This window comes from Entelurus aequoreus, linkage group LG13, assembly GCF_033978785.1.
Source record: "Entelurus aequoreus isolate RoL-2023_Sb linkage group LG13, RoL_Eaeq_v1.1, whole genome shotgun sequence".
In the NCBI taxonomy this organism is placed as follows: Eukaryota; Metazoa; Chordata; class Actinopteri; order Syngnathiformes; family Syngnathidae; genus Entelurus; species Entelurus aequoreus.
In genome coordinates, this window is record NC_084743.1 from 65,397,551 (window position 1) to 65,419,236 (window position 21,686).

At 41.5% G+C, this 21,686-nt stretch overlaps 1 protein-coding gene and 27 non-coding genes across 29 annotated transcripts in view; 1 reads left to right on the forward strand and 27 right to left on the reverse strand.

The window, feature by feature from the left end:
* Positions 1-21,686, forward strand: part of veph1 (ventricular zone expressed PH domain-containing 1) — a 251,566-nt gene that overhangs the window by 62,214 nt on the left and 167,666 nt on the right. The gene's annotated exons all lie outside the window — the stretch shown is intronic.
* On the reverse strand, positions 82-176 carry trnar-ucu (transfer RNA arginine (anticodon UCU)). Its single transcript has 2 exons — positions 140-176; positions 82-117 (listed from the first exon to the last, which is right to left on the reverse strand). It is a non-coding gene; the product is annotated as a tRNA-Arg (tRNA).
* Positions 3,338-3,432, reverse strand: trnar-ucu (transfer RNA arginine (anticodon UCU)). Its single transcript has 2 exons — positions 3,396-3,432; positions 3,338-3,373 (listed from the first exon to the last, which is right to left on the reverse strand). It is a non-coding gene; the product is annotated as a tRNA-Arg (tRNA).
* Positions 3,783-3,877, reverse strand: trnar-ucu (transfer RNA arginine (anticodon UCU)). The gene is made up of 2 exons: positions 3,841-3,877; positions 3,783-3,818 (listed from the first exon to the last, which is right to left on the reverse strand). It is a non-coding gene; the product is annotated as a tRNA-Arg (tRNA).
* On the reverse strand, positions 5,134-5,228 carry trnar-ucu (transfer RNA arginine (anticodon UCU)). The gene is made up of 2 exons: positions 5,192-5,228; positions 5,134-5,169 (listed from the first exon to the last, which is right to left on the reverse strand). It is a non-coding gene; the product is annotated as a tRNA-Arg (tRNA).
* On the reverse strand, positions 6,036-6,130 carry trnar-ucu (transfer RNA arginine (anticodon UCU)). The gene is made up of 2 exons: positions 6,094-6,130; positions 6,036-6,071 (listed from the first exon to the last, which is right to left on the reverse strand). It is a non-coding gene; the product is annotated as a tRNA-Arg (tRNA).
* On the reverse strand, positions 6,491-6,585 carry trnar-ucu (transfer RNA arginine (anticodon UCU)). The gene is made up of 2 exons: positions 6,549-6,585; positions 6,491-6,526 (listed from the first exon to the last, which is right to left on the reverse strand). It is a non-coding gene; the product is annotated as a tRNA-Arg (tRNA).
* trnar-ucu (transfer RNA arginine (anticodon UCU)) lies at positions 7,588-7,682 on the reverse strand. The gene is made up of 2 exons: positions 7,646-7,682; positions 7,588-7,623 (listed from the first exon to the last, which is right to left on the reverse strand). It is a non-coding gene; the product is annotated as a tRNA-Arg (tRNA).
* trnar-ucu (transfer RNA arginine (anticodon UCU)) lies at positions 8,488-8,582 on the reverse strand. The gene is made up of 2 exons: positions 8,546-8,582; positions 8,488-8,523 (listed from the first exon to the last, which is right to left on the reverse strand). It is a non-coding gene; the product is annotated as a tRNA-Arg (tRNA).
* On the reverse strand, positions 8,943-9,036 carry trnar-ucu (transfer RNA arginine (anticodon UCU)). The gene is made up of 2 exons: positions 9,000-9,036; positions 8,943-8,978 (listed from the first exon to the last, which is right to left on the reverse strand). It is a non-coding gene; the product is annotated as a tRNA-Arg (tRNA).
* On the reverse strand, positions 9,398-9,492 carry trnar-ucu (transfer RNA arginine (anticodon UCU)). Its single transcript has 2 exons — positions 9,456-9,492; positions 9,398-9,433 (listed from the first exon to the last, which is right to left on the reverse strand). It is a non-coding gene; the product is annotated as a tRNA-Arg (tRNA).
* On the reverse strand, positions 10,309-10,403 carry trnar-ucu (transfer RNA arginine (anticodon UCU)). The gene is made up of 2 exons: positions 10,367-10,403; positions 10,309-10,344 (listed from the first exon to the last, which is right to left on the reverse strand). It is a non-coding gene; the product is annotated as a tRNA-Arg (tRNA).
* On the reverse strand, positions 11,225-11,319 carry trnar-ucu (transfer RNA arginine (anticodon UCU)). The gene is made up of 2 exons: positions 11,283-11,319; positions 11,225-11,260 (listed from the first exon to the last, which is right to left on the reverse strand). It is a non-coding gene; the product is annotated as a tRNA-Arg (tRNA).
* On the reverse strand, positions 11,681-11,775 carry trnar-ucu (transfer RNA arginine (anticodon UCU)). The gene is made up of 2 exons: positions 11,739-11,775; positions 11,681-11,716 (listed from the first exon to the last, which is right to left on the reverse strand). It is a non-coding gene; the product is annotated as a tRNA-Arg (tRNA).
* Positions 12,961-13,055, reverse strand: trnar-ucu (transfer RNA arginine (anticodon UCU)). Its single transcript has 2 exons — positions 13,019-13,055; positions 12,961-12,996 (listed from the first exon to the last, which is right to left on the reverse strand). It is a non-coding gene; the product is annotated as a tRNA-Arg (tRNA).
* trnar-ucu (transfer RNA arginine (anticodon UCU)) lies at positions 13,405-13,499 on the reverse strand. Its single transcript has 2 exons — positions 13,463-13,499; positions 13,405-13,440 (listed from the first exon to the last, which is right to left on the reverse strand). It is a non-coding gene; the product is annotated as a tRNA-Arg (tRNA).
* On the reverse strand, positions 14,027-14,121 carry trnar-ucu (transfer RNA arginine (anticodon UCU)). Its single transcript has 2 exons — positions 14,085-14,121; positions 14,027-14,062 (listed from the first exon to the last, which is right to left on the reverse strand). It is a non-coding gene; the product is annotated as a tRNA-Arg (tRNA).
* Positions 14,943-15,037, reverse strand: trnar-ucu (transfer RNA arginine (anticodon UCU)). Its single transcript has 2 exons — positions 15,001-15,037; positions 14,943-14,978 (listed from the first exon to the last, which is right to left on the reverse strand). It is a non-coding gene; the product is annotated as a tRNA-Arg (tRNA).
* On the reverse strand, positions 15,616-15,711 carry trnar-ucu (transfer RNA arginine (anticodon UCU)). The gene is made up of 2 exons: positions 15,675-15,711; positions 15,616-15,651 (listed from the first exon to the last, which is right to left on the reverse strand). It is a non-coding gene; the product is annotated as a tRNA-Arg (tRNA).
* On the reverse strand, positions 16,073-16,167 carry trnar-ucu (transfer RNA arginine (anticodon UCU)). The gene is made up of 2 exons: positions 16,131-16,167; positions 16,073-16,108 (listed from the first exon to the last, which is right to left on the reverse strand). It is a non-coding gene; the product is annotated as a tRNA-Arg (tRNA).
* Positions 16,517-16,611, reverse strand: trnar-ucu (transfer RNA arginine (anticodon UCU)). Its single transcript has 2 exons — positions 16,575-16,611; positions 16,517-16,552 (listed from the first exon to the last, which is right to left on the reverse strand). It is a non-coding gene; the product is annotated as a tRNA-Arg (tRNA).
* trnar-ucu (transfer RNA arginine (anticodon UCU)) lies at positions 17,410-17,504 on the reverse strand. The gene is made up of 2 exons: positions 17,468-17,504; positions 17,410-17,445 (listed from the first exon to the last, which is right to left on the reverse strand). It is a non-coding gene; the product is annotated as a tRNA-Arg (tRNA).
* trnar-ucu (transfer RNA arginine (anticodon UCU)) lies at positions 17,866-17,960 on the reverse strand. The gene is made up of 2 exons: positions 17,924-17,960; positions 17,866-17,901 (listed from the first exon to the last, which is right to left on the reverse strand). It is a non-coding gene; the product is annotated as a tRNA-Arg (tRNA).
* trnar-ucu (transfer RNA arginine (anticodon UCU)) lies at positions 19,222-19,316 on the reverse strand. The gene is made up of 2 exons: positions 19,280-19,316; positions 19,222-19,257 (listed from the first exon to the last, which is right to left on the reverse strand). It is a non-coding gene; the product is annotated as a tRNA-Arg (tRNA).
* trnar-ucu (transfer RNA arginine (anticodon UCU)) lies at positions 19,678-19,772 on the reverse strand. Its single transcript has 2 exons — positions 19,736-19,772; positions 19,678-19,713 (listed from the first exon to the last, which is right to left on the reverse strand). It is a non-coding gene; the product is annotated as a tRNA-Arg (tRNA).
* On the reverse strand, positions 20,134-20,229 carry trnar-ucu (transfer RNA arginine (anticodon UCU)). Its single transcript has 2 exons — positions 20,193-20,229; positions 20,134-20,169 (listed from the first exon to the last, which is right to left on the reverse strand). It is a non-coding gene; the product is annotated as a tRNA-Arg (tRNA).
* On the reverse strand, positions 20,591-20,685 carry trnar-ucu (transfer RNA arginine (anticodon UCU)). The gene is made up of 2 exons: positions 20,649-20,685; positions 20,591-20,626 (listed from the first exon to the last, which is right to left on the reverse strand). It is a non-coding gene; the product is annotated as a tRNA-Arg (tRNA).
* trnar-ucu (transfer RNA arginine (anticodon UCU)) lies at positions 21,474-21,568 on the reverse strand. The gene is made up of 2 exons: positions 21,532-21,568; positions 21,474-21,509 (listed from the first exon to the last, which is right to left on the reverse strand). It is a non-coding gene; the product is annotated as a tRNA-Arg (tRNA).

Consider the following 21,686-nt stretch of genomic DNA (forward strand, 5'->3'; position numbering starts at 1 on the left):
TGCCTTTTGTAGTTCAGTTCTTCTGTTTATCAGAAAACATAACCGATTTAGGACAAGGCCCTTGTGATAATTTAAAAACACCGACTCCAGTGGGACTCGAACCCACAACCTTTGAATATCGTTTTTGAAGCTTTCTGTCTAGAAGTCCAATGCGCTGACCATTGCGCCCCAGAGCCATGTCACCAATCTCTTTCATTTCTATCATAGTGCCATTCCCCTGAGTAATTGCCCAGGCCTGCAGTAGTGCCTCAACCGTTCAGATTGTCAGATCTCATTCTCACTTCAGACCTGCCTAAAATAAAAAATAGTGGGGTCATGATCTGTGGTCTTAGCGACCACTATCTAACCTTCTGCACCCGTAAAATAGCTAAACCTAAAGCCAATGGCCACATAACAGCCCAATCCAGATCCCTCAAAAAATACTCCAATGACAATTTCAATTTAAAATTAGATGAGTGGGACTGGTCCCCTGTGCTCGCGAGCAACCTGGTCGATGTCGCTTGGGATCGCTTCAAAACGGCGTTCCTAAAGATACTAAATGACATGGCTCCCGTGAAAACAGTCAGGATCAAAGCCCGCTCGGAACCATGGATGAATCCGGACCTATTAGCTGCCATAAAAGACAGAGACAGGAAATACTCTGAATACCAAAAATGTAAAACAGAAGTAGATAAACAACCCAATAATATCAACCTCAAATTACTCCTTTCAACTCTCAAAAAGCAATGCAATAAATTAAGAAATAAGTCAACCAACCTGACTAAATCCTTAAAAAAAAATTACATTAACGACAAAATAGAGGAAAACACGAATAAGCCACGTGAGCTCTGGAAAATTCTCAACAACCAGCTTCCTGGTTGCAGCCAGAAACTTAAAACAAGACTCACCAACATCAGCATCAAGGAGGGTGACTCCCTCATTACAGACAAAATGGAGGTAGCTAGCAGACTTAACGCCTTTTTCACCAGCATAGCTGCAACTCTTGTCAACAAGCTGTCCCACCACTCTGGTCGCTTTGGTGTAGAACACATTAAAGCCTTCTACAGAAAGCTAGGAGTATCCAACAATGATTTCAAATTAGAAATGGTCACAGCTGATGAGGTGTTTAAAAAATTGAGCGCGCTCCACCCTAACAAGGCCACCGGCCTTGATAATATTCCCTCCAGATTCCTCAGGGACTCTGCCTCCATCATTGCCCCGATCATCACGCACATAATAAACCTATCAATTACACAAGGCCAAGTACCAAAAGATTTTAAGATAGCAAGAGTAACTCCCCTCTTTAAAAAAGGAAGCAAATTGGAACCTGGCAACTACCGACCTGTTTCTATTCTCAGTTCCATTTCGAAAGTAATGGAGAAAATAGTTTATGAACAGGTCGATAGTTACCTTGCCACTAATAAACTCATGTACAAATTCCAATCCGGCTTCAGAACTAACCACTCCACTGACACATGCCTTCTCTATCTGACCGACCACATCAAACATGAGGTGGACGCGGGCAAATACTGCGGCATGGTCATGCTGGACCTTCAGAAGGCCTTTGACACCGTTAACCACGCTATACTGTTGGATAAGCTCAGAGCAATCGGATTTAACAAAACCTCTTAGAGCTGGATGCAGTCTTACTTGGAGGGGAGGGAGCAGGTGGTAGAGGTGAACGGCACCGTGTCCCCCCCCCTCTCGGTGAGCTGTGGAGTCCCCCAAGGCAGTATATTGGGACCTTTACTGTTCCTAATATACATAAACGACATGTCATCGGCATGTGACTGTGAATTGTTTTTGTTTGCGGATGACTCTGCCCTGCTGGTATCCGGCAAGGACAAGTCACAGGTGGAGAAAATCCTCAGTGCTGAGCTCTGTAGAACTTGCACCTGGCTCGCTGACAACAAGCTATCCATCCACTTGGGTAAAACAGAATCCATCCTGTTTGGGTCCCACATCAAACTTAAGAGAGTCAATCACTTCACCATAAAAGTAGGTGACAGTGTCATCACCAGGAAAGATGAGGTCACCTACCTAGGTTCCATTCTAGAGGCTAACCTTTCCTGTGATAAAATGGCAACCAAGGTAATCAAAAAGGTTAACCAACGAACGAGATTTCTCTACAGAATTTCCTCTCTGGTCAACAAAAGCACCTTGAGGATTCTGGCGGGAACTCTCGTTCAACCCTTTTTCGATTACGCATGCACCTCCTGGTACCCTAGCACCTCCAAAACCCTCAAATCTAAACTCCAAACATCTCAGAACAAGCTAGTCAGGTTACTTCTAGACCTCCACCCCAGATCCCACCTCACTCCTACCCACTTCTCTAAAGTGGGCTGGCTCAAGGTGGAGGACAGAGTTAAACAACTTGCACTGAGCCTAGTCTATAAAATCCGCTACACCTCCCTGATACCGAAGTACATGTCAAACTACTTCCTTAACGTAAATGACCGCCATAACCACAACACCAGGGGGTGCTCCACTAACCACGTTAAACCCAGATTCCGAACTAACAAAGGTCTTAACTCATTCTCTTTCTATGCCACATCAATGTGGAATGCGCTCCCAACAGGTATAAAAGAAAGGGCATCTCTATCCTCCTTCAAAACCGCTATAAAAGTTCACCTCCAGGCAGCTACAACCCTAAACTAACACCCTCCCCGGATTGCTAATAATCAAATGTAAACAATCAAATGCAGATTATTTTTCTTATGCCTTCTGATCTCTCTCTCTCTCTCTCTCTCTCTCTCTCTCTCTCTCTCTCTCTCTCTCTCTCTCTCTCTCTCTCTCTCTATGTCCACTACTTGATGTCCATATCCCCACCCCCCCCCACCCCACCCCCCCTCCACAATCCTGATTGTAAATAATGTAAATAATTCAATGTGATTATCTTGTGTGATGACTGTATTATGATGATAGTATATATGATAGTATATATCTGTATCATGAATCAATTTAAGTGGACCCCGACTTAAACAAGTTGAAAAACTTATTCGGGTGTTACCATTTAGTGGTCAATTGTACGGAATATGTACTTCACTGTGCAACCTACTAATAAAAGTCTCAATCAATCAATCAATCAGTTAATGAAAGTGACATTGGTAGAGCTCTACTCTGTATGGTAGATTTGCGACTTTTTCAACTTTGGTTGGACTAAGAATTCCAATAAGCCACTCATAGTATCGACTGATGGCTATGCATGACTATCAATGGCACCATTTACTTGAACTCAGTAGGGTTTTTAGACCGCCTGTATAAAACTGCATTTTTTTGCCTTTTGTAGTTCAGTTCTTCTGTTTATCAGAAAACATAACAGATTTAGGACAAGGTCCTTGTGTGAAGGTAAAATCACCGACTCTGGTGGGACTCGAACCCACAACCTTTGAATATCTTTTTTGAAGCTTTCCGTCTAGAAGTCCAACGTGCTGTCCATTGCGCCACAGAGCCATGTCACCAATCTTTTTAATTTCTATCATAGTGCCATTCCCCTGAGTAATTGCCCAGGCCCTCAACTGTTCAGATTGTCAGTTAATGAAAGTGACATTGGTAGAGCTCCACACTGTATGGTAGATTTGCAACATTTTCGACTTTGGTTGGACAAAGAAGTCCAAAATGCCACTGATAGTATCTACTGATGGCTATGCATGACTATCAATGGCACCATTTACTTGAACTCAGTAGGGTTTTTAGACCGCCTATAAAAAAATTCAATTTTTTACCTTTTGTAGTTCAGTTCTTCTGTTTATCAGAAAACATAACAGATTTAGGACAAGGTCCTTGTGTGAATTTAAAAACATCGACTCTGGTGGGACTCGAACCCACAACCTTTGAATATCTTTTTTGAAGCTTTCTGTCTAGAAGTCCAATGCGCTGTCCATTGCGCCACAGAGCCATGTCACCAATCTCTTTCATTTCTATCATAGTGCCATTCCCCTGAGTAATTGCCCAGGCCTGCAGTAGTGCCTCAACCATTCAGATTGTCAGGTAATGAAAGTGACATTGGTAGAGCTCCACTCTGTATGGTAGATTTGCGACATTTTCAACTTTGGTTGGACTAAGAATTCCAATAAGCCACTCATAGTATCGACTGATGGCTATGCATGACTATCAATGGCACCATTTACTTGAATTCAGTAGGGTTTTTAGACCGCCTGTATAAAACTACATTTTTTTGCCTTTTGTAGTTCAGTTCTTCTGTTTATCAGAAAACATAACAGATTTAGGACAAGGTCCTTGTGTGAAGGTAAAAACACCGACTCTGGTGGGACTCGAAACCACAACCTTTGAATAACTTTTCTTAAGTCTTCAGTCTAGAAGTCCAATGGGCTGTCCATTGCGCAACAGAGCCATGTCACCAATCTTTTTCATTTCTATCATAGTGCCATTCCCCTGAGTAATTGCCCAGGCCTGCAGTAGTGTTTCAACCGTTCAGATTGTCAGGTAATGAAAGTGACATTGGTAGAGCTCCACACTGTATGGTAGATTTGCGACATTTTCAACTTTGGTTGGACAAAGAAGTCCAGTATGCCCCTGATAGTATCTACTGATGGCTATGCATGACTATCAATGGCGCCATTTACTTGAACTCAGTAGGGTTTTTAGAATACCTGTATTGGACTGCATTTGTTTGCCTTTTGTAGTTCAGTTTTTCTGTTTATCAGAAAACATAACAGATTTAGGACAAGGTCCTTGTGTGAAGGTAAAAACACCGACTCTGGTCGGACTCAAACCCACAACCTTTGAATATAATTTTTTAAGTCTTTAGTGTAGAAGTCCAATGCGCTATCCATTGGGCCAATCTTTTTTATTTCTATCATAGTGCCATTCCCCTGAGTAATTGCCCAGGCCTGCAGTAGTGCCTCAATCGTTCAGATTGTCAGGTAATGAAAGTGACATTGGTAGAGCTCCACTCTGTATGGTAGATTTGCGACATTTTCAACTTTGGTTGGACTAAGAATTCCAATAAGCCACTCATAGTATCGACTGATGGCTATGCATGACTATCAACGGCGGCATTTACTTGAACTCAGTAGGGTTTTTAGACCGCCTATATAGAACTGCATTTTTTGCCTTTTGTCGTTCAGTTCTTCTGTTTATCAGAAAACATAACAGATTCAGGACAAGGACCTTGTGTGAATTTAAAGACGCCGACTCTGGTGGGACTCGAACCCACAACCTTTGAATATCTTTTTTGAAGTTTTCTGTCTAGAAGTCCAATGCGCTGTCCATTGCGCCACAGAGCCATGTCACCAATCTTTTTATTTTCTATCATAGTGCCATTCCCCTGAGTAATTGCCCAGGCCCTCAACTGTTCAGATTGTCAGTTAATGAAAGTGACATTGGTAGAGCTCCACTCTGTATGGTAGATTTGCGACATTTTCAACTTTGGTTGGCCTAAGAATTCCAATAAGCCACTCATTGTATCGACTGATGGCTATGCATGACTATCAATGGCACCATTTACTTGAACTCAGTAGGGTTTTTAGACCGCCTGTATAAAACTGCATTTTTTTGCCTGTTGTAGTTCAGTTCTTCTGTTTATCAGAAAACATAACAGATTTAGGACAATGCCCTTGTGTGAATTTAAAAACACAGACTCTGGTGCAACTCGAACCCACAACCTTTGAATATCTTTTTTTTAAGTCTTCAGTCTAGAAGTCCAATGTGCTGTCCATTACGCCACAGAGCCATGTCACCAATCTTTTTCATTTCTATCATAGTGCCATTCCCCTGTGTAATTGCCCAGGCCTGCAGTAGTGCCTCAACCCTTCAGATTGTCAGGTAATGAAAGTGACATTGGTAGAGCTCCACTCTGTATGGTAGATTTGCGACATTTTCAACTTTGGTTGGCCTAAGAATTCCAATAAGCCACTCATAGTATCGACTGATGGCTATGCATGACTATCAACGGCGGCATTTACTTGAACTCAGTAGGGTTTTTAGACCGCCTATATAGAACTGCATTGTTTTACCTTTTGTAGTTCAGTTCTTCTGTTTATCAGAAAACATAACAGATTTAGGACAAGGTCCTTGTGTGAATTTAAAAACACCGACTCCGGTGGGACTCGAACCCACAACCTTTGAATATCTTTTTTGAAGCTTTCTGTCTAGAAGTCCAATGCGCTGTCCATTGCGCAACAGAGCCATGTCACCAATCTCTTTCATTTCTATCATAGTGCCATTCCCCTGAGTGATTGCCCTGGCCTGCAGTAGTGCCTCAACCGTTCAGATTGTCAGGTAATGAAAGTGACATTGGTAGAGCTCCACTCTGTATGGTAGATTTGCGACATTTTCAACTTTGGTTGGACTAAGAATTCCAATAAGCCACTCATAGTATCTACTGATGGCTATGCATGACTATCAATGGCACCATTTACTTGAACTCAGTAGGGTTTTTAGACCGCCTATATAAAACTGCATTTTTTACCTTTTGTAGTTCAGTTCTTCTGTTTATCAGAAAACATAACAGATTTAGGACAAGGTCCTTGTGTGAAGGTAAAAACGCCGACTCTGATGGGACTCGAACCCACAACCTTTGAATATCTTTTTTTAAGTCTTCTATCTAGAAGTCCAATGCACTGTCCATTGCGCCACAGAGCCATGAAACCAGTCTTTTTAATTTCTATCATAGTGCCATTCCCCTGAGTAATTGCCAGGCCTGCAGTAGTGCCTCAACCGTTCAGATTGTCAGGTAATGAAGGTGACATCGGTAGAGCTCCACACTGTATGGTAGATTTGCGACATTTTCAACTTTGGTTGGACAAAGAAGTCCAGTATGCCACTGATAGTATCTACTGATGGCTATGCATGACTATCAATGGCGCCATTTACTTGAACTCAGTAGGGTAATGCCTCAACCGTTCAGATTGTCAGTTAATAAAAGTAACATTGGTAGAGCTCCACACTGTATGGTAGATTTGCGACATTTTCAACTTTGGTTGGACAAAGAAGTCTAATAAGCCACTGATAGTATCTACTGATGGCTATGCATTACTATCAATGGCACCATTTACTTGATTGAACTCAGTAGGGTTTTTAGACTGCCTGTATAGGACTGCATTTGTTTGCCTTTTGTAGTTCAGTTCTTCTGTTTATCAGAAAACATAACAGATCTAGGACAAGGTCCTTGTGTGAAGCTAAAAACATAGACTCTGGTGAGACTGAAACCCACAATCTTTGAAAAACGTTCTCGAAGTTTTCTGTCTACAAGTCCAATGCGCTGTCCATTGCGCCACAGAGCCATATCACCAATACTTTTCATTTCTATCATAGTGCCATTCCCCTGAGTAATTGCCCAGGCCTGCAGTAGTGTCTCAACTGTTCAGATTGTCAGGTAATGAAAGTGACATTGGTAGAGCTCCACACTGTATGGTAGATTTGCGACATTTTCAACTTTGGTTGGACTAAGAATTCCAATAAGCCACTCATAGTATCGACTGATGGCTATGCATGACTATCAACGGCTGCATTTATTTGAACTCAGTTGGGTTTTTAGACTACCTGTATAGGACTGCATTTTTTTGCCTTTTGTAGTTCAGTTCTTCTGTTTATCAGAAAACATAACAGATTTAGGACAAGGTCCTTGTGTGAAGGTAAAAACACCGACTCTGGTGGGACTCGAACCCACAACCTTTGAATATCTTTTTTGAAGCTTTCTGTCTAGAAGTCCAATGCGCTGTCCATTGCGCCACAGAGCCATGTCACCAATCTTTTTCATTTCTATCATAGTGCCATTCCCCTGAGTAATTGCCCAGGCCCTCAACTGTTCAGATTGTCAGTTAATGAAAGTGACATTGGTAGAGCTCCACACTGTATGGTAGATTTGCAACATTTTCGACTTTGGTTGGACAAAGAAGTCCAAAATGCCACTGATAGTATCTACTGCTGGCTATGCATGACTATCAATGGCACCATTTACTTGAACTCAGTAGGGTTTTTAGACCGCCTATATAAAACTGCATTTTTTACCTTTTGTAGTTCAGTTCTTCTGTTTATAAGAAAACATAACAGATATAGGACAAGGTCCTTGTGTGAAGGTAAAAACGCCAGCTATGATAGGGCTCGAACCCACAACCTTTGAATATCTTTTTTTAAGTTTTTAGTCGAGAAGTCCAATGCACTGTCCATTGCGCAACAGAGCCATGTCACCAATCTATTTCATTTCTATCATGGTGCCATTCCCCTGAGTAATTGCCCAGGCCTGCAGTAGTGCCTCAACCCTTCAGATTGTCAGTTAATAAAAGTAACATTGGTAGAGCTCCACACTGTATGGTAGATTTGCGACATTTTCAACTTTGGTTGGACAAAGAAGTCCAGTATGCCACTGATAGTATCTACTGATGGCTATGCATGACTATCAATGGCGCTATTTACTTGAACTCAGTAGGGTTTTTAGAATACCTGTATTGGACTGCATTTGTTTGCCTTTTGTAGTTCAGCTTTTCTGTTTATCAGAAAACATAACAGATTTAGGACAAGTTCCTTGTGTGAAGGTAAAAACACCGACTCCGGTGGGACTCGAACCCACAACCTTTGAATATCTTTTTTGAAGCTTTCTGTCTAGAAGCCCAATGCACTGTCCATTGCGCCACAGAGCCATGTCACCAATCTTTTTCATTTTTATCATAGTGCCATTCCCCTGAGTAATTGCCCAGGCCTGCAGTAGTGCCTCAACCGTTCAGATTGTCAGGTAATGAAAGTGACATTGGTAGACCTCCACTCTGTATGGTAGATTTGCGACATTTTCAACTTTGGTTGGACTAAGGATTCCAATAAGCCACTCATAGTATCGACTGATGGCTATGCATGACTATCAATGGCACCATTTACTTGAACTCAGTAGGGTTTTTAGACCGCCTATATAAAACTGCTTTTTTTACCTTTTGTAGTTCAGTTCTTCTGTTTATCAGAAAACATAACAGATTTAGGACAAGGTCCTTGTGTGAAGGTAAAAACGCCGGCTCTGATGGGGCTCGAACCCACAACCTTTGAATATCTTTTTTAAGTCTTCTATCTAGAAGTCCAATGCGCTGTCCATTGCGCCACAGAGCCATGAAACCAGTCTTTTTCATTTCTATCATAGTGCCATTCCCCTGAGTAATTGCCCAGGCCTGCAGTAGTGCCTCAACCCTTCAGATTGTCAGGTAATGAAAGTGACATTGGTAGAGCTCCACACTGTATGGTAGATTTGCGACATTTTCAACTTTGGTTGGACAAAGAAGTCCAGTATGCCACTCATAGTATCTACTGATGGCTATGCATGACTATCAATGGCACCATTTACTTGAACTCAGTAGGATTTTTAGATTGCCTGTATAGAACTGCATTTTTTTGCCTTTTGTGGTTCAGTTCTTCTGTTTATCAGAAAACATAACAGATTTAGGACAAGGCCCTTGTGTGAAGGGAAAAACTTCAACTCTGGTGGGACTTGAACCCACAACCTTTGAATATCTTTTCTTAAGCCTTCAGTCTAGAAGTCCAATGCACTGTCCATTGCGCCACAGAGCCATGTCACCAATCGTTTTCATTTCTATCATAGTGCCATTCCCCTGAGTAATTGCCCAGGCCTGCAGTAGTGCCTCAACCTTTCAGATTGTCAGGTAATGAAAGTGACATTGGTAGAGCTCCACACTGTATGGTAGATTTGTGACATTTTCAACTTTGGTTGGACAAAGAAGTCCAAAATGCCACTGAGATTATGTACCGAATGCTATGCATGACTATCATGGCGCCATTTACTTGAACTCAGTAAGGTTTTTAGACTACCTGTATAGGACTGCATTTGTTTGCCTTTTGTAGTTTAATTATTCTGTTTATCAGAAAACATAACAGATTTAGGACAAGGTCCTTGTGTGAAGGTAAAAACATCGACTGTGGTGGGCCTCGAAACCACAGCCTTTGAATATCTTTTTTTAAGTCTTCAGTCTAGAAGTCCAATGCGCTGTCCATTGCGCCACAGAGCCATTTCACCAAATGTTTTCATTTCTATCATAGTGCCATTCCCCTGAGTAATTGCCCAGGCCTGCAGTAGTGTCTCAACCGTTCAGATTGTCAGGTAATGAAAATGACATTGGAAGAGCTCCACACTGTATGGTAGATTTGCGACATTTTCAACTTTGGTTGGACAAAGAAGTCCAGTATGCCACTGATAGTATCTACTGATGGCTATGCATGACTATCAATGGCGCCATTTACTTGAACTCAGTAGGGTTTTTAGAATACCTGTATTGGACTGCATTTGTTTGCCTTTTGTAGTTCAGCTTTTCTGTTTATCAGAAAACATAACAGATTTAGGACAAGGTCCTTGTGTGAAGGTAAAAACACCGACTCTGGTGGGACTCGAACCCACAACCTTTGAAAATCTTATTTTAAGTCTTCAGTCTAGAAGTCCAATGCGCTGTCCATTGCGCCACAGAGCCATGTCACCAGTCTTTTTCATTTCTATCATAGTGCCATTCCCCTGAGTAATTGCCCAGTTCTGCAGTAGTGCCTCAACCGTTCAGATTGTCAATTAATAAAAGTAACATTGGTAGAGCTCCACACTGTATGGTAGATTTGCGACATTTTCAACTTTGGTTGGACAAAGAAGTCTAATAAGCCACTGATAGTATCTACTGATGGCTATGCATGACTATCAATGGCACCATTTACTTGATTGAACTCAGTAGGGTTTTTAGACCGCCTGTATAGGACTGCATTTGTTTGCCTTTTGTAGTTCAGTTCTTCTGTTTATCAGAAAACATAACAGATTTAGGACAAGGTCCTTGTGTGAAGCTAAAAACATAGACTCTGGTGAGACTGAAACCCACAATCTTTGAAAAACGTTCTCGAAGTTTTCTGTCTAGAAGTCCAATGCGCTGTCCATTGCGCCACAGAGCCATGTCACCAATACTTTTCATTTCTATCATAGTGCCATTCCCCTGAGTAATTGCCCAGGCCTGCAGTAGTGCCTCAACTGTTCAGATTGTCAGTTAATGAAAGTGACATTGGTAGAGCTCCACACTGTATGGTAGATTTGCAACATTTTCAACTTTGGTTGGACTAAGAATTCCAATAAGCCACTCATAGTATCGACTGATGGCTATGCATGACTATCAACGGCTGCATTTACTTGAACTCAGTTGGGTTTTTAGACCGCCTGTATAGAACTGCATTGTTTTGCCTTTTGTAGTTCAGTTCTTCTGTTCATCAGAAAACATAACAGATTTAGGACAAGGTCCTTGTGTGAAGGTAAAAACACCGACTCTGGTGGGACTCGAACCCACAACCTTTGAATATCTTTTTTGAAGCTTTCTGTCTAGAAGTCCAATGCGCTGTCCATTGCGCCACAGAGCCATGTCACCAAATGTTTTCATTTCTATCATAGTGCCATTCCCCTGAGTAATTGCCCAGGCCTGCAGTAGTGCCTCAACCGTTCAGATTGTCAGGTAATGAAAATGACATTGGAAGAGCTCCACACTGTATGGTAGATTCGCGACATTTTCAACTTTGGTTGGACAAAGAAGTCCAGTATGCCACTGATAGTATCTACTGATGGCTATGCATGACTATCAATGGCGCCATTTACTTGAACTCAGTAGGGTTTTTAGAATACCTGTATTGGACTGCATTTGTTTGCCTTTTGTAGTTCAGCTTTTCTGTTTATCAGAAAACATAACAGATTTAGGACAAGTTCCTTGTGTGAAGGTAAAAACACCGACTTCGGTGGGACTCGAACCCACAACCTTTGAATATCTTTTTTGAAGCTTTCTGTCTAGAAGTCCAATGCGCTGTCCATTGCGCCACAGAGCCATGTCACCACTCTCTTTCATTTCTATCATAGTGCCATTCCCCTGAGTAATTGCCCAGGCCTGCAGTAGTGCCTCAACCGTTCAGATTGTCAGGTAATGAAAGTGACATTGGTAGAGCTCCACTCTGTATGGTAGTTTTGCGACATTTTCAACTTTGGTTGGACTAAGGATTCCAATAAGCCACTCATAGTATCGACTGATGGCTATGCATGACTATCAATGGCACCATTTCCTTGCTACTCAGTAGGGTTTTTAGACCGCCTATATAAAACTGCATTTTTTTGCCTTTTGTAGTTCAGTTCGAACCCACAACCTTTGAATATCTTTTTTTGAAGCTTTCTGTCTAGAAGTCCAATGCGCTGTCCATTGCGCCACAGAGCCATGTCACCTATCTTTTAAATTTCTATCATAGTGCCATTCCCCTGAGTAATTGCCCAGGCCCTCAACTGTTCAGATTGTCAGTTAATGAAAGTGACATTGGTAGAGCTCCACACTGTATGGTAGATTTGCAACATTTTTGACTTTGGTTGGACAAAGAAGTCCAAAATGCAACTGATAGTATCTACTGATGGCTATGCATGACTATCAATGGCACCATTTACTTGAACTCAGTAGGGTTTTTAGACCGCCTATATAAAACTGCATTTTTTACCTTTTGTAGTTCAGTTCTTCTGTTTATAAGAAAACATAACAGATTTAGGACAAGGTCCTTGTGTGAAGGTAAAAACGCCGGCTCTGATGGGGCTCGAACCCACAACCTTTGAATATCTTTTTTTAAGTCTTTAGTCGAGAAGTCCAATGCACTGTCCATTGCGCAACAGAGCCGTGTCACCAATCTTTTTCATTTCTATCATAGTGCCATTCCCCTGAGTAATTGCCCAGGCCTTCAGTAGTGCCTCAACCGTTCAGATTGTCAGGTAATGAAAGTGACATTGGTAGAGCTCCACACTGTATGGTCGATATGCGACATTTTCAACTTTGGTTGTACTAAGAATTCCAATAAGCCACTCATAGTATCGACTGATGGCTATGCATGACTATCAACGGCGGCATTTACTTGAACTCAGTAGGGTTTTTAGACCGCCTGTATAAAACTGCATTTTTTTGCCTTTTGTAGTTCAGTTCTTCTGTTTATCAGAAAACATAACAGATTTAGGACAAGGTCCTTGTGTGAAGGTAAAAACACCGACTCTGGTGGGACTCGAACCCACAACCTTTGAATATCTTTCTTGAAGCTTTCTGTCTAGAAGTCCAATGTGCTGTCCATTGCGCCACAGAGCCATGTCACCAATCTTTTTAATTTCTATCATAGTGCCATTCCCCTGAGTAATTGCCCAGGCCCTCAACTGTTCAGATTGTCAGTTAATGAAAGTGACATTGGTAGAGCTCCACAGTGTATGGTAGATTTGCAACATTTTCGACTTTGGTTGGACAAAGAAGTCCAAAATGCCACTGAGATTATGTACCGAATGCTATGCATGACTATCATGGCGCCATTTACTTGAACTCAGTAAGGTTTTTAGACTACCTGTATAGGACTGCATTTGTTTGCCTTTTGTAGTTCAGTTCTTCTGTTTATCAGAAAACATAACAGATTTAGGACAAGGTCCTTGTGTGAAAGTAAAAACACCGGCTCTGATGGGGCTCAAACCCACAACCTTTGAATATCTTTTTTTAAGTCTTTAGTCGAGAAGTCCAATGCGCTGTCCATTGCGCCACAGAGCCATGTCACCAATCTTTTTCATTTCTATCATAGTGCCATTCCCCTGAGTAATTGCCCAGGCCTGCAGTAGTGCCTCAACCGTTCAGATTGTCAGGTAATGAAAATGACATTGGTAGAGCTCCACACTGTATGGTCGATTTGCAACATTTTCAACTTTGGTTGGACTAAGAATTCCAATAAGCCACTCATAGTATCGACTGATGGCTATGCATGACTATCAATGGCGGCATTTACTTGAACTCAGTAGGGTTTTTAGACTACCTGTATAGGACTGCATTTTTTTGCCTTTTGTAGTTCAGTTCTTCTGTTTATCAGAAAACATAACAGATTCAGGACAATGCCCTTGTGTGAATTTAAAAACACAGACTCTGGTGGAACTCGAACCCATAACCTTTGAGTATTATGAGATTATGTACCGAATGCTATGCATGACTATCATGGCGCCATTTACTTGAACTCAGTAAGGTTTTTAGACTACCTGTAAACATAACAGATTTAGGACAAGGTCCTTGTGTGAAGGTAAAAACACAGACTCTGGTGGGACTCGAACCCACAACCTTTGAAAATCTTTTTTTAAGTCTTCAGTCTAGAAGTCCAATGCCCTGTCCATTGCGCCACAGAGTCATGACACCAGTCTTTTTAATGTCTATCATAGTGCCATTCCCCTGAGTAATTGCCCAGGCCTGCAGTAGTGCCTCAACCGTTCAGATTGTCCGTTAATAAAAGTAACATTGGTAGAGCTCCACACTGTATGGTAGATTTGCGACATTTTCAACTTTGGTTGGACAAAGAAGTCTAATAAGCCACTGATAGTATCTACTGATGGCTATGCATGACTATCAAAGGCACCATTTACTTGATTGAACTCAGTAGGGTTTTTAGACTGCCTGTATAGGACTGCATTTGTTTGCCTTTTGTAGTTCAGTTCTTCTGTTTATCAGAAAACATAACAGATCTAGGACAAGGTCCTTGTGTGAAGCTAAAAACATCGACTCTGGTGACACTGAAACCCACAATCTTTGAAAAACGTTCTCGAAGCTTTCTGTCTAGAAGTCCAATGCACTGTCCATTGCGCCACAGAGCCTTATCACCAATCTCTTTCATTTCTATCATAGTGCCATTCCCCTGAGTGATTGCCCAGGCCTGCAGTAGTGCCTCAACCGTTCAGATTGTCAGGTGATGAAAGTGACATTGGTAGAGCTCCACTCTGTATGGTAGATTTGCGACATTTTCAACTTTGGTTGGACTAAGGATTCCAATAAGCCACTCATAGTATCGACTGATGGCTATGCATGACTATCAATGGCACCATTTACTTGAACTCAGTAGGGTTTTTAGAGCGCCTGTATAAAACTGCATTTTTTTGCCTTTTGTAGTTCAGTTCTTCTGTTTATCAGAAAACATAACAGATTTAGGACAAGGTCCTTGTGTGAAGGTAAAAACACCAACTCTGGTGGGACTCGAACCCACAACCTTTGAATATCTTTTTTGAAGCTTTCTGTCTAGAAGTCCAATGCGCTGTCCATTGCGCCACAGAGCCATGTCACCAATCTTTTTAATTTCTATCATAGTGCCATTCCCCTGAGTAATTGCCCAGGCCCTCAACTGTTCAGATTGTCAGTTAATGAAAGTGACATTGGTAGAGCTCCACACTGTATGGTAGATTTGCAACATTTTCGACTTTGGTTGGACAAAGAAGTCCAAAATGCCACTGATAGTATCTACTGCTGGCTATGCATGACTATCAATGGCACCATTTACTTGAACTCAGTAGGGTTTTTAGACCGCCTATAAAAAAATTAAATTTTTTACCTTTTGTAGTTCAGTTCTTCTGTTTATAAGAAAACATAACAGATTTAGGACAAGGTCCTTGTGTGAAGGTAAAAACGCCGGCTCTGATGGGGCTCGAACCCACAACCTTTGAATATCTTTTTTTAAGTCTTTAGTATCGACTGATGGCTATGCATGACTATCAATGGCACCATTTACTTGAACTCAGTAGGGTTTTTAGACTACCTGTATAGGACTGCATTTTTTTGCCTTTTGTAGTTCAATTCTTCTGTTTATCAGAAAACATAACAGATTTAGGACAATGCCCTTGCGTGAATTTAAAAACACAGACTCTGGTGGAACTCGAACCCACAACCTTTGAATATTTTTTTTTTAAGTCTTCAGTCTAGAAGCCCAATGCGCTGTCCATTGCGCCACAGAGCCATGTCACCGATCTTTTTCATTTCTATCATAGTGCCATTCCCCTGAGTAATTGCCCAGGCCTGCAGTAGTGTCTCAACCGTTCAGATTGTCAGTTAATGAAAGTGACATTGGTGGAGCTCCACACTGTATGGTAGATTTGCGACATTTTCAACTTTGGTTGTACTAAGAATTCCAATAAGCCACTCATAGTATCGACTGATGGCTATGCATGACTATCAATGGCACCATTTACTTGAACTCAGTAGGGTTTTTAGACCGCCTGTATAAAACTGCATTTTTTTGCCTTTTGTAGTTCAGTTCTTCTGTTTATCAGAAAACATAACAGATTTAGGACAAGGTCCTTGTGTGAAGGTAAAAACACCGACTCTGGTGGGACTCGAACCCACAACCTTTGAATATCTTTTTTGAAGCTTTCTGTCTAGAAGTCCAACGCGCTGTCCATTGCGCCACAGAGCCATGTCACCAATCTTTTTAATTTCTATCATAGTGCCATTCCCCTGAGTAATTGCCCAGGCCCTCAACTGTTCAGATTGTCAGTTAATGAAAGTGACATTGGTAGAGCTCCACACTGTATGGTAGATTTGCAACATTTTCGACTTTTGTTGGACAAAGAAGTCCAAAATGCCACTGATAGTATCTACTGATGGCTAGGCATGACTATCAATGGCGGCATTTACTTGAACTCAGTAGGGTTTTTAGACCGCCTATATAGAACTGCATTTTTTGCCTTTTGTCGTTCAGTTCTTCTGTTTATCAGAAAACATAACAGATTTAGGACAAGGACCTTGTGTGAATTTAAAGACGCCGACTCTGGTGGGACTCAAACCCACAACCTTTGAATATATTTTTTGAAGTTTTCTGTCTAGAAGTCCAAAGCGCTGTCCATCGCGCCACAGAGCCATGTCACCAATCTTTGTAATTTCTATCATAGTGCCATTCCCCTGAGTAATTGCCCAGGCCCTCAACTGTTCAGATTGTCAGTTAATGAAAGTGACATTGGTAGAGCTCAGCTCTGTATGGTAGATTTGCGACATTTTCAACTTTGGTTGGCCTAAGAATTCCAATAAGCCACTCATTGTATCGACTGATGGCTATGCATGACTATCAATGGCACCATTTACTTGAACTCAGTAGGGTTTTTAGACCGCCTGTATAAAACTGCATTTTTTTGCCTTTTGTAGTTCAGTTCTTCTGTTTATCAGAAAACATAACAGATTCAGGACAAGGTCTTTGTGTGAAGGTAAAAACACCGACTCTGGTGGGACTCGAACCCACAACCTTTGAATATCTTTTTTGAAGCTTTCTGTCTAGAAGTCCAATGCGCTGTCCATTGCGCCATGTCACCAATCTCTTTCATTTCTATCATAGTGCCATTCCCCTGAGTAATTGCCCAGGCCTGCAGTAGTGCCTCAACCGTTCAGATTGTCAGGTAATGAAAGTGACATTGGTAGAGCTCCACTCTGTATGGTAGATTTGCGACATTTTCAACTTTGGTTGTACTAAGAATTCCAATAAGCCACTCATAGTATCGACTGATGGCTATGCATGACTATCAACGGCTGCATTTATTTGAACTCAGTTGGGTTTTTAGACTACCTGTATAGGACTGCATTTTTTTGCCTTTTGTAGTTCAGTTCTTCTGTTTATCAGAAAACATAACAGATTTAGGACAAGGCCCTTGTGTGAATTTAAAAACACCGACTCCGGTGGGACTCGAACCCACAACCTTTGAATATCTTTTTTGAAGCTTTCTGTCTAGAAGTCCAATGCGCTGTCCATTGCGCCCCAGAGCCATGTCACCAATCTCTTTCATTTCTATCATAGTGCCATTCCCCTGAGTAATTGCCCAGGTCTGCAGGAGTGCCTCAACCGTTCAGATTGTCAGGTAATGAAAGTGACATTGGTAGAGCTCTACTCTGTATGGTAGTTCTGCGACATTTTCAACTTTGGTTGGACTAAGAATTCCAATAAGCCACTCATAGTATCGACTGATGGCTATGCATGACTATCAATGGCACCATTTACTTGAACTTAGTAGGGTTTTTAGACCGCTTGTATAAAACTGCATTGTTTTGCCTTTTGTAGTTCAGTTCTTCTGTTTATCAGAAAACATAACAGATTCAGGACAAGGTCCTTGTGTGAAGGTAAAAACACCGACTCTGGTGGGACTCGAACCCACAACCTTTGAATATCTTTTTTGAAGCTTTCTGTCTAGAAGTCCAATGCGCTGTCCATTGCGCCACAGAGCCATGTCGCCAATCTTTTTCATTTCTATCATAGTGCCATTCCCCTGAGTAATTGCCCAGGCCCTCAACTGTTCAGATTGTCAGTTAATGAAAGTGACATTGGTAGAGCTCCACACTGTATGGTACATTTGCAACATTTTCGACTTTGGTTGGACAAAGAAGTCGAAAATGCCACTGATAGTATCTACTGATGGCTATGCATGACTATCAATGGCACCATTTACTTGAACTCAGTAGGGTTTTTAGACCGCCTATATAAAACTGCATTTTTTACTTTTTGTAGTTCAGTTCTTCTGTTTATCAGAAAACATAACAGATTTAGGACAAGGTCCTTGTGTGAAGGTAAAAACGCCGGCTCTGATGGGGCTCAAACCCACAACCTTTGAATATCTTTTTTTAAATCTTTAGTCGAGAAGTCCAATGCACTGTCCATTGCGCAACAGAGCCACGTCACCAATCTTTTTCATTTCTATCATAGTGCCATTCCCCTGAGTAATTGCCCAGGCCTGCAGTAGTGCCTCAACCCTTCAGATTGTCAGGTAATGAAAGTGACATTGTTAGAGCTCCACACTGTATGGTAGATTTGCGACATTTTCAACTTTGGCTGGACTAAGAAGTCCAAAATGCCACTGATAGTATCTACTGATGGCTATGCATGACTATCAACGGCGGCATTTACTTGAACTCAGTAGGGTTTTTAGACCGCCTATATAGAACTGCATTGTTTTGCCTATTGTAGTTCAGTTCTTCTGTTTATCAGAAAACATAACAGATTTAGGACAAGATCCTTGTGTGAAGGTAAAAACGCCGGCTCTGATTGGGCTCGAACCCACAAACTTTGAATATCTTTTTTTAAGTCTTTAGTCGAGAAGTCCAAAGCACTGTCCATTGCGCAACAGAGCCATGTCACCAATCTTTTTCATTTCTATCATAGTGCCATTCCCCTGAGTAATTTCCCAGGCCTGCAGTAGTGCCTCAACCCTTCAGATTGTCAGGTAATGAAAGTGACATTGGTAGAGCTCCACACTGTATGGTCGATTTGCGACATTTTCAAATTTGGCTGGACTAAGAATTCCAATAAGCCACTCATAGTATCGACTGATGGCTATGCATGACTATCAACGGCGGCATTTACTTGAACTCAGTAGGGTTTTTAGACCGCCTATATAGAACTGCATTGTTTTGCCTATTGTAGTTCAGTTCTTCTGTTTATCAGAAAACATAACAGATTTAGGACAAGGCCCTTGTGTGAATTTAAAAACACCGACTCCGGTGGGACTCGAACCCACAACCTTTGAATATCTTTTTTGAAGCTTTCTGTCTAGAAGTCCAATGCGCTGTCCATTGCGCCCCAGAGCCATGTCACCAATCTCTTTCATTTCTATCATAGTGCCATTCCCCTGAGTAATTTCCCAGGCCTGCAGTAGTGCCTCAACCCTTCAGATTGTCAGGTAATGAAAGTGACATTGGTAGAGCTCCACACTGTATGGTCGATTTGCGACATTTTCAAATTTGGCTGGACTAAGAATTCCAATAAGCCACTCATAGTATCGACTGATGGCTATGCATGACTATCAACGGCGGCATTTACTTGAACTCAGTAGGGTTTTTAGACCGCCTATATAGAACTGCATTGTTTTGCCTATTGTAGTTCAGTTCTTCTGTTTATCAGAAAACATAACAGATTTAGGACAAGGCCCTTGTGTGAATTTAAAAACACCGACTCCGGTGGGACTCGAACCCACAACCTTTGAATATCTTTTTTGAAGCTTTCTGTCTAGAAGTCCAATGCGCTGTCCATTGCGCCCCAGAGCCATGTCACCAATCTCTTTCATTTCTATCATAGTGCCATTCCCCTGAGTAATTGCCCAGGTCTGCAGGAGTGCCTCAACCGTTCAGATTGTCAGGTAATGAAAGTGACATTGGTAGAGCTCTACTCTGTATGGTAGTTCTGCGACATTTTCAACTTTGGTTGGACTAAGAATTCCAATAAGCCATTCATAGTATCGACTGATGGCTATGCATGACTATCAATGGCACCATTTACTTGAACTTAGTAGGGTTTTTAGACCGCTTGTATAAAACTGCATTTTTTTGCCTTTTGTAGTTCAGTTCTTCTGTTTATCAGAAAACATAACAGATTCAGGACAATGCCCTTGTGTGAATTTAAAAACACAGACTCTGGTGGAACTCGAACCCACAACCTTTGAATATCTTTTTTTTAAGTCTTCAGTCTAGAAGTCCAATGCGCTGTCCATTGCGCCACAGAGCCATGTCACTGTTTTTTTTCATTTCTATCATAGTGCCATTCCCCTGAGTAATTGCCCAGGTCTGCAGTAGTGCCTCAACCGTTCAGATTGTCAGGTAATGAAAGTGACATTGGTAGAGCTCCACACTGTATGGTAGATTTGCGACATTTTCAACTTTGGTTGTACTAAGAATTCCAATAAGCCACTCATAGTATCGACTGATGGCTATGCATGACTATCAACGGCGGCATTTACTTGAACTCAGTAGGGTTTTTAGACCGCCTGTATAAAACTGCATTTTTTTGCCTTTTGTAGTTCAGTTCTTCTGTTTATCAGAAAACATAACAGATTTAGGACAAGGTCCTTGTGTGAAGGTAAAAACACCGACTCTGGTGGGACTCGAACCCACAACCTTTGAATATCTTTTTTGAAGCTTTCTGTCTAGAAGTCCAATGCGCTGTCCATTGCGCCACAGAGCCATGTCACCAATCTCTTTCATTTCTATCATAGTGCCATTCCCCTGAGTAATTGCTCAGGTCTGCAGTAGTGCCTCAACCGTTCAGATTGTCAGTTAATGAAAGTGACATTGGTAGAGCTCCACACTGTATGGTAGATTTGCGACATTTTCAACTTTGGTTGTACTAAGAATTCCAATAAGCCACTCATAGTATCGACTGATGGCTATGCATGACTATCAATGGCACCATTTACTTGAATTCAGTAGGGTTTTTAGACCGCCTGTATAAAACTGCATTTTTTTGCCTTTTGTAGTTCAGTTCTTCTGTTTATCAGAAAACATAACAGATTCAGGACAAGGTCCTTGTGTGAAGGTAAAAACACAGACTCTGGTGGGACTCGAAACCACAACCTTCGAATAACTTTTCTTAAGTCTTTAGTCTAGAAGTCCAATGGGCCAATCTTTTTTATTTCTATCATAGTGCCATTCCCCTGAGTAATTGCCCAGGCCTGCAGTAGTGCCTCAATCGTTCAGATTGTCAGGTAATGAAAGTGACATTGGTAGAGCTCCACTCTGTATGGTAGATTTGCGACATTTTCAACTTTGGTTGGACTAAGAATTCCAATAAGCCACTCATAGTATTGACTGATGGCTATGCATGACTATCAATGGCGGCATTTACTTGAACTCAGTAGGGTTTTTCGACCGCCTATATAGAACTGCATTTTTTGCTTTTTGTAGTTCAGTTCTTCTGTTTATCAGAACACATAACAGATTTAGGACAAGGTCCTTGTGTGAATTTAAAGACACCGACTCTGGTGGGACTCGAACCCACAACCTTTGAATATCTTTTTTGAAGTTTTCTGTCTAGAAGTCCAATGCGCTGTCCATTGCGCCACAGAGCCATGTCACCAAATGTTTTCTTTTCTATCATAGTGCCATTCCCCTGAGTAATTGCCCAGGTCTGCAGTAGTGCCTCAACCGTTCAGATTGTCAGGTAATGAAAATGACATTGGAAGAGCT